General features: G+C 51.5%; 1 protein-coding gene across 8 annotated transcripts in view; it reads right to left on the reverse strand.

Moving 5' to 3' along the window:
• RIPOR2 (RHO family interacting cell polarization regulator 2) overlaps positions 1-12,114 on the reverse strand; it is a 218,353-nt gene that overhangs the window by 81,696 nt on the left and 124,543 nt on the right. Inside the window, exon 1 of one of the 8 annotated variants that reach the window (XM_008262488.4) lies at positions 11,460-11,720. The exons of 6 other annotated variants lie outside the window; for them this stretch is intronic. The gene's annotated coding sequence lies outside the window, so the exon portion shown is untranslated. Of the gene's footprint in view, positions 1-11,459; positions 11,721-12,114 lie in introns of those variants that run through there. One more of the 8 variants, XM_070074338.1, reaches the window with a different exon arrangement.

Below are 12,114 nucleotides of genomic sequence, written 5' to 3' on the forward strand. Positions count from 1 at the left end.
GGTCATACAAAATTATCCAATTAAAAAGTCGTCTGCTACTGAACTTTGAGTCCCACCTGTGGCTGCCTTGGCAGGGCCAGATCAAATGATTTTGTGGGCCTTATGCAACCTGCCAGCTGTTGTTCCCCAACCCTGACCTAAAGAAGGAAGGTCTTTTTCTAACACGTAGGGCTCACCAGATTTGTTTTCTACAGTTGGATTATAAAGGAGAGAGATTAGCCCCTAAATGGAAAATGTCACATCCACACAGTATGTTTTTTTTTTTTTTTTAAATACTGCTGGCTTAATCACTGTATATTCGCACTGAAGGCAACCTCTTGAGTTAATGTAACCTCTGAGTCTCTTCTTGTTTTGGTTATTTTCCTCTACCAGAGGAGAAAGAGCCATTTTGTGACAATCAGAGAGCTAAAAGAAAAAAAAATACATCTGGAAAATATCTTCATATGAAGAAACACACATTGAGGATCTAAAAAAAAAATGACCCTTGAAAAAGAAACACCACGTGCCACTTGGATCCTATTTTGGGCCAAAGAGCATTATGACAAAACTCAAAGGGCAAACTTTTTTTTTTGTAATGTCATGGGAGTCTAGAAAGGGAACAGTTCCTGACCTTCTCCTATCACCAAAGGGCCAGGTTTCCATTTGCAAAAGAAAGTGTCTAGGGAAGGGCCTTGGCCAGGTAATAAGGGAGAAGAGCCACAGTTCAGGACCCTGATGGATCCTGGCTTCACAGAGGCCATGTTTTGTTTGTTTGTTTTTTTGTTTTTTTTTTTTTTTTTTTGAAAGGCAGAGTTAGTGTGAGAGAGAGAGTTATAGACAGTGAGAGACACAGAGAAAGGTCTTCCTTTCATTGGTTCATTCCCCTCATGGCCACTGCGGCCGGTGCGCTGCACCGATCCAAAGCCAGGAGCCAGGTGCTTCCTCCTGGTCTCCCATGGGGTGCAGGCCCAAGCACTTGGGCCATCCTCCACTGCACTCCCGGGCCACAGCAGAGAGTTGGACTGGAAGAGGAGCAACCAGGACAGAATCTGGCGCCCCAACCGGGACTAGAACCTGGTGTGCCGGCGCCGCAGGTGGAGGATTAGCCTAGTGAGCCGCGGCGCCGGCCAGAGACCATATTTTGGTCCAATGCTGTCCTGGCATGGGAAGACCCTGGAGGAGGAGTCAGCCCAGCCTCTGCACACACTAGCACGTGATCTTGGACAATCATCCAGGTCACCCTTTTATTTTGTTTCCTATTTAGTAAAATCAGGGACACTGAAGTTATACTAGGGAGTTGTTCTGGGGTTTAAATGGGACAGTGGATGTGAAAGTTATTGAAAACCACACACACACACACACACACACACACACACAAAAGGCCGGCGCCGCAGCTCACTAGGCTGATCCTCCACCTTGTGGCACCGGCACATTGGGTTCTAGTCCTGGTCGGGGCGCCGGATTCTGTCCCAGTTGCCCTTCTTCTAGGCCAGCTCTCTGCTGTGACCCAGGAGTGCAGTGGAGGATGGCCCAAGTGCTTGGGCCCTGCACCCCATGGGAGACCAGGAGAAGCACCTGGCTCCTGCCATCAGATCAGCACAGTGCGCCGGCCGCAGCGCGCCAGTCGTGGCGGCCCTTGGAGGGTGAACCAATGGCAAAAAAGACCTTTCTCTCTGTCTCTCTCTCTCACTGTCCACTCTGCCTATCAAAAAAATAATAAAAAAACAGAAGAAAAGAAAACCACAAAAACCCACAGAAATCCAAAGTCTTATGTCTTAGATGAAAGTATTACTAGGTACTCTTCGCAACAGGACCTCAAATCTACACTCAAGGAGCAGCTAGAGTTAGGTGCCAAGGAAGGGGTGGGCATTTGGTGCAGGGGTTAAGACACTCTTCATCTCAAATCAGGGTGCTTGGATTAGTTTTTTTTAAAAATATTTTATTTATTTATTTGCGAGGTAGAGTTACAGACAGTGAGAGGAAGAGACAGAGAGAAAGGTCTTCCTTCCATTGCTTCACTCCCCAAATGGCTGCAATGGCCAGAGCTGCGCCGATCCAAAGCCAGGAGCCAGGTGCTTCTTCCCGGTCTCCCATGTGGGTGCAGGGGCCCAAGGGCTTGGGTTGTCTTCTACTGCTTTCCCAGGCCACAGCAGAGAGCTGGATTGGAAGAGGAGCAGCCGGGACTAGAACCGGCTCCCATGTGGGATGCAGGCACCGTAGGCGGAGGACTAATCTAGTGTGCCACGGTGCAGGCCCCGCTTGGATTAGTCTTGGCTCTGCCTGCAACCCTAACTTCCTGCTAACATGTATCTTGGCAGGTAGTGGTGATGGTTCAAGTAGCCGGGTCCTTGTTACCCGCATGGAAAACTTGACTGACTTCCTCACCCCTGGTTTTGACCTGGCCCAGCCCTAGCTGTTGCAGACATTTGGGGCAGTGAACTAGCAGACAAAATATCTGTATGTCTGTCACTCTGCCTTTCAAACAAAAATGAAAAATAAAAATAAAAAAAAGCAAAGTCAAAAACGAAGGAGGCAGGTAGAGAAAACAGAACCAGTGGTGGGCCGGCACTGCAGCTCACTAGGCTAATCTTCCGCCTGCGGTGCTGGCACACCGGGTTCTAGTCCTGGTCGGGGTGCCGGATTCTTTCCCGGTTGCCCCTCTTCCAGGCCAGCTCTCTGCTGTGGCCCGGGAAGGCAGTGGAGGATGGCCCAAGTGCTTGGGCCCCTGCACCCTATGGGAGACCAGGAGAAGCACCTGGTTCCTGCCATCGGATCAGCGCAGTGCGCAGGCTGCAGCGCACCAGCCGTGGCGGCCATGGGAGGGTGAACCAATGGTAAAGGAAGACCTTTCTCTCTGTCTCTCTCTCTCACTGTCCACTCTGCCTGTCAAAACAAAAACAAAAACAAAAAAAAAACAACCAAACCAAACAGTGGTGGGGCTTCTGGGGGCGCAAGGACCACCAGGTCCGGAGACTGTGCTGAGGCAGGTCACTGCTGTTAGCACCATCACACCGCACTCCCTCTCCTAGTGGCCCTCCCCAAAGTAAAGGCTGGTGGTGACTCTACAGCTCAGCGAGGTGGCTCTACTTTAAAATGAAGTTATTTGGGGGCCAGTGCTGTGGCGCAGCGGGTTAAAGCCCTGGCCTGAAGTGCTGGCATCCCATATGGGCGCCGGTTCTAGTCCCGGCCACTCCTCTTCCAATCCAGCTCTCTGTTAAGGCCTGGAAAAGCAGTAGATGATGGCCAAGTCCTTGGGCCCCTGCACCCACGTGGGAGACCCAGAGGAAGCTCCTGGCTCCTGGCTCCTGGCTTCGGATCAGTGCAGCTCCGGCTGTTGTAGCCATCTGGGAGTGAACCATTGGATGGAAGACCTCTCTCTCTGCCTCTCCTCTCTCTGAGTAATTCTGGCTTTCAAATAAATAAATAAATCTTTAAAAAAAGAAGTTATTTGGATTCCTGCTTATTCACGGTTTGGATCAGCCAGTGTGAAACTCCTTCTCAAGCTACTCATCCCACTTCCTCAATCCTTGCCTAACAAACAAATCCAAATGTGTGACTGCTTCTGGCATGAAATTTAAGAATGAGCCAATATCCGAGAGGAGAAGATGGGCATGGGATTAGGTTGTTCTACCTCTGACGACTGTCATCCACCTCCCAGTGAACACGTGACAGGAAGAGCACAGGACTGTGGTCTTAGGTGACCCTTTCTGCATCTGCCTGCACGGGCCCATCTGCCTATTTATTGATGTGTGACAAATCACCCCAAAATATAGTGCCCAGGACAGCAACAGGGAGTCAGAATTGGACAGGGCTCTGCCAGGCAGGTTCATCCGATGATATCTAGGAATTGCAGGAACCCAGGGCTGCCCAAGCACCCTTCTCTCTTCTTGTGTCTCAGTCTGACCATGTGGTCAGCTGGCTTGGGCTTCCTTGCAGCACGGTGGTCTCGGGATAGCCAGACAGCTTACATGGTGCTGAGATTTAAGAGCTGGTATTTAAGAGCTAGCCTTTCTTTACTGATAGAGACAGTTACAATTTTGCGGGGAGGGAACACAGACCCAAGATCTCAATGGGAAAAGTGTCAGAGTCGCTTATATCAGATCATGTGGGTGGGAGATACGGTAGAGGCCATCTTTGGAAAAAATACTCTATCATATGGACAGACTCTAAACAGTTAAGGCTTACACTGGAGAAAGTCAACATTTATCTCTGATACTGATACTTAAGTATGATCTCTCCTTAATCTCCATTTAGTAACTTCTAATGTGATAAAATAGGCAACTGCTCTGATACCACCTTCTTTCCCCTCCCCCTTGTGTCATATCTTAATGACTTCATAACACTTGATCAACATCCTAAAAGTCCCAGCATCCCAGTCTGTCCTGACACAGGCCTGTAGCTCAGGTGGTGGTTGAGAGTCCTAAGCAAGGGAGTATGGACAACCGCAGGTCCCCAGCTCCGCATGGCTCTCCTCTCTCTCGGCAGCTGCATGGGATTTACTTGATTGGCGTCCAGCATCAGAGAAACCCCAGAATCATTTCACAGAATCCCCTACAGTTAGCACTCCAGGGCCTCTTTCAGACACACTTGCCCCAGGTCTGAAGGGAGAGAGGAGGGGAGGCTACGGGTATCAGTTTCCTATGGCTGCTGCAACAAATGACCATAAAACTAGTGGCTTAAATCCACACACATTTATTAGCACACAGTCCTGGAGATGGCCCAAAGCTGGAACCAACAAGGAGACAGATTTTCTTCTAGAGCCTGGGGCTGGAAAGAGATGGAGAGACAGGGAGAGAGACCTTCCATTTGCTAGTTCACTCCCTAGTAGCCAACATCGCTGGGGCTGGGTCAGGCCAAAGTCAGAATCCTAGAACTCCATCTGGTCCAAGCAATTGGGCCATCTTCCACTGCTTTCCCAGGACCATTAGCAAGGAGCTGGATCGGAAGTGGAGTAGCTAGGACTCAAACTGGTGCTTAACCTATGGTGCCACAAACGCCAGCCACTAAGCTCAGGGTCAAACGTCAAGGTGCTACAGGACTGAGTTCTTTCCAGAGGCTCTAGAAGAAAATCTGCTTCCTTGTTTGTTCCAAGTTCTGGGGCTTGCCCGCATTCCTTCCCTGTGGGCCCTTCCTCCACCTTCTAAGCCAGCAACATTGCATCTTCTAGACCACTGATTCTTCCATGACCACGGTTCCCCCTGACCACAGCTGGGAAAGGTTCTCCACTCTCAATGAATGATGTCCTTGGATGGGACCTCACTGGGTAAGGCAGGATACTGCCAACGTCCCTTTTGCCAAGTAGGTGACAGGACCACAGATTGCAAGGATTGGGACATTCACACCTTTGGGGTGATGGGGGCATGCTTCTCCTCCTATTATCATTGCAGGCAGCCATTTTTTTTCCCTTTTGTGGTGGCTTCCTGGTTGGCTGTTTCCTGGTCACAGTAGTGGTAGCCTCATAGCAGTTCCCTTAATAGCCCAATTCGAAGTTGTTCTAGAAAGGTCCACCAAGAGTGTTTCCTTGGTCTCCTGACCCAACAATTCTGTAAGCCAGTTTGTCTTCTATCCTTTCACATTCTGTTCTCTGTACAAGAACCCTGGCAAATGTTGGATTCCCTGTGTGTGTTTATCATCTCAGCACCATCTCTCTTTTTTTCTTTTTTTAAGGAATACATGAGACTCAGGATCACAGCAAATGCATAACTACTACAACACAATTTTCATCAATTCTCTGTCTATTTTCTTTTTAAAAAAGATTTATTTACTTATTTGAAAGGCAGAGTCAGAAAGAGAGAGAGAGATCTCCCATCTGCTGGTTCACTCCAGCAGATGGCTAGGCCAGGCCAAAGCCTGGTCTCCCATGTGGGTGCAGGGGCCTAAGCACTTGAGCCATCCTCCACTGCTTTCCCAGGTGCATTAACAGGAAACTGGATCAGAAGTGGAGCAGCCAGGTCTCGAACTGGCACCCATTTGGGATGCTGGCACTGCAGGTGGCAGCTTTATCCACTGTGCCACGATGCCAGCTCTGTATCTGTATTTTCTAAGTTCCATTTAAACAATTTTATCTTACAGATATTTTGCCACAATTTTTAAAAAGATTTATTTGAAAGGCAGAGCTACAGAGATGGAGCGACAGAGAGAGAGAGAGAGAGAGAGAGAGAGATCTTCTATTCTCTGGTTCTCTCCCTAGTGGCCAACATAGCTGGGGCTGGGTCAGGCCAAAGTCAGAATCCTAGAACTCCATCTGGTTCCCCCATGTGGGTGTCAGGGGCCCAAGCATTTGGGCCATCTTCCACTGCTTTCCAGGACCATTAGCAAGGAGCTGGATCGGAAGTGGAGTAGCTAGGACTCAAACTGGTGCTTAACCTACTGTGCCACCCACACCAGCCCCTAAGCTCTATTTTTCTTTTTTTTTTCTGAGAATGAAGCATCATCAAGTCAACAATAAATTATATTAGGATTTGGGAGGATATGGATTATATAAAAGTGGCCAAATGCTACGAATAATGTTGTAAACAAAAAGTAGAGTTTGCCATGCAAGGATTTCTAGCCTGTGGTAACTCCTGGGGTCTTCACCTAGGTGCTTACTCTGCAACCTCGCCTATCAGCCGGGCACCTGGTGGGGTACACATTCATTGCAAGGTAGACTGTCACCATTAAGGCCAAGGCCAAGTCATGCCAGGACTTCATACGTAGCACACCATGGGAAATCAAGTGTCATACCAGGATTAGCCTCATGGGAGCTGCACTAGCTCCAGGAAACTGTCACTTTGAATTATTCCTCCTACTAGGAGGAGGAAAGAGCCTTGCTCCTCGCGTGTGTGTTGTTTTTGTATGTCTCGGGTACTATCCTCCCTCCTGCCTTCCTTCCAAGCGCTCTGCTTCGGTACAAGGACAAAGAGACAAGACTGGAGAATGGAGTCATTGTTACTACAGTTCCTTCCCGATCAATCTGCTTGAGAAGAGAGAGATCACTTTCAGAGCTCCAGGTAAAGGCCAATAGCAATAAACCCAAAGGACAAGAGGAGTTAACAAATGTTTTTCTGTCTGCCCAAGAGGTTGTTTTTTGATACAGCCATTGTCCAACCCTGTTCTAGCACCATCAGTCAATGAACAGCCCTGGTTTATAATTGTTCCCATCTGACCACTCTTCTCACTGTCCCAAACTTCTCCACCTGCAGCCTTGACTGTCAATTTCGGTTCTCAGGCAGGTGGTTCACATTGGATGCCTACACTGGCTAGGAGGCACGCACGCCATGGGATGCACTTGTGAATAAAACACACTCCCCGCACCTCAGGGGGCTCACAGCCTTGTGTATCTTCTGGTGTGGTCACTCTTCCCTTTCCCCCTCCAATTGTCTGTAATCTTATAACAGACCCAAGAAAGAAATCCTCACTGACCACCCCAGCACAGACTTCCCCTCCCTCTGATCTCCCATAGGCCTTTCTCCAGGGTGGCCCTGAGATTAATCAGCCAAACCTGAACACTTCTGAGTGTGTGTGTTGGGGGGGAGGGCGGGGGTGTGTGCTGATTATAATTACGCTGCAACGATAGGCACATATATGGGCAAGCCAGGCCATGGGGTCACCCAGAACACACTGCCCCACACAACTGGTACCTCCTACTCCTCTGTCAGTCTGTGCTCCCTAGAAGGCATAGTCGGTATCTTACACATTTATCCTGAGTACGAAATCTAACTTTGGCCACGTCCCAGAATTAGCAAACACATGCTTAACTTGAATAAAAAAGTGATAGTCTTCTAAATTACATAATCCCTGCAGACTTGACTTAACATCCATCTCAGAATGTAAAATGATTGCTAATCTGTTTATTATGTTTTAGAATACCAAACAGTGTGAAAAATACTCCCTTTGTTTAAGACCCCTTTCTCCTTGGTTTGGCACAGAGCCCCTTTTGCTCTTATGGAACACAGCATAGAAATATTGCACCTCATTTGCTCTCACTGGTGAAAAAAATCTAATTAGTGTAGCTAACATGCAAAAACATTCATCTCCACACAGCCCTCGCCAGTGGCAGGTAAACAATGCACAATAAACTAGATGTGGGGCAGCTCTTTTTCTTGTGGGCATTCTGTGTTTCTATGGGGAAAGGGGTAACCCAGCCTGAGGGTCATGAGCCATGGGCAAAGCGACCTTTTCTAGACAGTTCTATCTATATTCTGCTATGCTCAGAAACATCTTAGAGTTGGGGAACATTTCTGAGCCGCATGGTATGAGCTTGCTGTGACTACACCAAACCAGACCCAAACCTGGGCCACTGAGACCCAGGCATCAGCTGGCCTCAGACAGACGGGATCAAGAGGAAGGAGTAATTCGCTCAAGGCGCATGACGACCTGAGTGATTCTGTTGAAGGCTCCCTGGTGCCTAACAAAACGCAACAACATTTTCGGGAGAAAAATGTTGTTTTGAGAGACTGCCTCTGAGAACAGGAGAGAAATGTCCGAAGGTAGGCTCCTGGCAGATGAAAAGGGTGCACCCAGAGTGGGCTTCCTTTTCTGGACAGATCTTTCTCCTAATTGTGCTGTGGGCTGTGCACGTGACAACCGCTTCCTGAGACCTTCCACACCTAGGTGTGCCTTTGGGGAACCAATTATGGTGACTGAGGCTGGGCTGGCTGCACCCTCTCTCCCCACCCCCACCCATGCCTCATTGTCTGTTTTCAGCTGGTATCCTTTTCTGGTTGGATGGCCACAAACACAAGCTGTCTATCTCCCCCCACTCGTGGAGCTCAGCTTGGCAGATGAAAATACCCCTGATAAAGGAGCTGAGCCCAGGCACGAGGCCCTGTGCATGGCCACCAGTGCACGGGGAGCCCTGGCCCATTGAACTCCCACAGAGGAGATAAAATGGACTTTCACTTCCACCACCACTTCCTCCCAAGAACAGCAAGAATCTGCTTTTAGACCTCTCACTTCTTTTCAGAGCTAAAAACAAGGCAGCTTTTAATTTTTTTCCAGCTCATTGAATGCAATGAATAAAATAAAGCACTGGTTTGCAAACTCTTCAACCCAAGGGACTGCTGTTGGCAGAAGGCAATCATTTAATATGAATCCGAAAAGTCCACAGCTGCCTTTGTCTGCATTTTAGTCTCCTGACAGCAGTGAACCAATAATCTGTGAATTTACCCAAAATGTAATTGAGAAGCGGCTTGGTTATATTTAGAAGCAGGTGTGTGGTTGGCATCAGGGCTACACTATGGAGCTTTCTTATAGTAGGGCTGTTTCCATTTTAGTGACCTCAGTTTTTGTTTGTTTATTTGAAAGGCGTGGGGCGCGGGGTGGGGAGGCAGTGGCCGCGGAGAGAAATCTTCCATCCGCTAATTAACTCCTCAAATATCTGCTACTGCTGGGGCTGGGCCCGCCCTAAGCCAGGAGCCTAGAACTCAGTCTGAGTCTCCCTTGCAGATGGCAGGGACCCAAGCACTTGAGTCATCACCTGCTGCCTCTCAGGTGTGCGTTAGCAGGAAGCTGGAATCAGAAGATGGGCCCAGGCACTCCGATGTGGGACACGGCATCCCAAGTGACATCTCCTTGCTGTGCCAAACATCCTGGCCTCAGATTTAGCGTAGCACAGCTGGCAACCCTCTGTAGGGGTTCATGTCAATGCAGTTCAATACTAAAGAGTGGCATTTTTATAGAAGTGTAGCTCCCAAGATGGATAGACATAAACACGTTCTCCCAAGCCTGTTTGACTTTTCCAGGTCACTCTGGAAATGGAATGGAAAGAACTTTACTTTCCTGTTAACCAAAGGAAGAGCAGCCATTTCTGGAATGTGTGTTTGGGTAATCAGAATTCTACACAAGTCCCTAGTGCATGTTTTCAGTTCGTTCTCTGTTGCGCGTGTGCTTGGTATTTCTTTATATATTTTTTTAGTGAGGATAAAATATTCACAGTAAAATCTCACATTAGCATGCTGAGGAAGAGGGAGGCAGCTCCAACTGGGGGGTCTTCAGGAGAAGCAACATATGCAGTTTTTGCTCAACACATTCCCCAGTGTTTGGGTTTTCAGATGCAGTACACTTCGGGACAGGACAAGCCTTTAACGGAAGGGGCAGCTGAAACAGGGGCTGATCTGGAGGGCTGGGCTGGGGAGCCCTCTCCTCAAGTGCTGGTACCCTGAGTACACACCCCTGCGATTTGTTCCTACAGAAGGGAGCGCGGCCACTGGCTGCCAGGGAGCAGCCGTGTGATGACGCTAGTTCTCCGAGAGTTCCCAGCGCCTTGACGGCAGCTGTCACAGTAGGATGGAAGGAGACTGTGGGTGGGCACGCTGAGGGGCTCCTCCACAATGGAGGAGTGGGAGGAAGAGGGGGAAGTAAACCAGCAGGAGCCCTGGGGTGCCTGTGGGAACAAATGACTGCGTCAGGTAAGGATGGGGCAGGTGCTCCCACCACATGCCAGGCGGGTACCCAGAGCCCAGTACAATCTCAATTGGGAAGAGGGGCAATGGTTGTCACAATCCTAGACCTTCTACCACGCAAATGGACAGCGAGAGAGGAACCGGGGAGCAGGGAGGAAAGCCAGCCTCAACGTGTTTCCTGAGACAATCACAACTGTTTTCTCAGAAACGGAGCCCCAACACTGCTCCCAGTCGCTCCAGTTCTTGCAGGCTTGTCCAGGACAGAAATGAAGCAGCCCTCGGGTTCCCCTTGGCTCTCTCCTACTTAGGGAGCTGTCACTCCACACAGTGCTTCTTGCACATATAATGCCTTGGCTGGCCTCTCTAAATTTCAGACAGCACCTAGCCTGCTAGAGCGGGGGTCTCTCTATTCGCTGCGCGCTAGTCTGGGCGAAGGCACGCAGGTCGTGGTCTGGGGAGGGGGGGGGGCCTGGGCTGCAGGCGCTGATCTCTCCAACCCCCTCCCACGTCACAGACACCCGCCAGAGTGTTCGCGCGCTCGGGTGCACCCCGCAACACCTCTTTCCAGGCTCAGGTCGGCATCAAGCAATGCGATTCTTCTCTCCTGCCCCTTGTTCCAATTCTCCTCCTCCTCCCTCTCGGCTCCCAACAGGAGGCCAATTTGGAAATCAGACATAGTGAGGAAGGGGCTGGTTCATCGCTGAGCACAATCGGGCAGCCCGGCGGACAAGTGAAGACCCCAGAGACTGTGAGCCCCGGGGCCTCGAGGGGTTGTCTGCAGACCCTTCCTGCTGGGCGTCTTTAGGGAACGGGGACACCCAGACCCCTGTCCAGGCTCCCCTCTCCAGGCGCTTCCCGGCCCCAGCACTGCCGCGGGCAACTCCGACCACCGCTGGCCCTGCACTCACGAGAGCATCCCTCAGTTTCTCCCGCACACAGTGCGTGCGCCCCTGGCGCTCTGGGGCTCCGCGTCTCTGCCTTGCCGGTCTGACGCCCGGTCCCAAGGGTTCCTAGACAGGCAACGCTCCCCCAGGTCGCGGACACAGACCTCGCCGAGTCGTAAGCAAAAGCAAAGAGCTCATGAAAACGTGCACCTACCTAAAGACGAGGGCTCCGGGTCATGACAGGGGACACGCAGGGCTCCGGCGTGCAGACGCCTGGGTGCCTCGCGACGCCGGGCTGCGCGCACCTCCGCCTCTGCGGACAGTCCGAGCTCGCCCGCCGGGTGGCGAGGGCCGCGGGAGACGTCGGGTCCCGCGAGGCTTGTCCCGGCTCGGCTCTCCCGCGTCCGCGCGCAGCTGCCAGCGAGGCCGCGGGACTGGAGCGCGCAGCGCGCACGGCGGAGGGCGTGAGCCGGCAGTCCGGAGGCGGGCGCGCGGCGTCAGCGTGCGGGCTCTGGGTGGGAGGAGGAGGCCGAGACAGCTGCTTGACAGCCGCTCGGGCCCGACTGCGCGAGCTGCAGCGCCTGGGCGCCGCCTGCAGCCGGTCACGCGCACGCGGGCTCCTCCGCGCCCGCCGGGACCGCGGTTTGGAGCGATCCCTGCCTGGCCTCTGCGCTGCGGGCAAGCGCGGTGGACAGAGCGCACGAGAGGGAGAGCCGGGGAGCAAACCTGGCCGGGACCGGCCTTGGGGGCCAGCCTTTAGGGACGGGCTCCGCAGGAGGCCGCGCGTGGGGAACAATGCGGCGGTGGGGCGGGGCGGGGGGCGCGGGGAATTGGATTGCTCCTGGCTAGGGTTGCGCACGGAGGCCCCG

The sequence above is a fragment of the Oryctolagus cuniculus genome, chromosome 5 (assembly GCF_964237555.1).
Source record: "Oryctolagus cuniculus chromosome 5, mOryCun1.1, whole genome shotgun sequence".
NCBI classification, from domain to species: Eukaryota; Metazoa; Chordata; class Mammalia; order Lagomorpha; family Leporidae; genus Oryctolagus; species Oryctolagus cuniculus.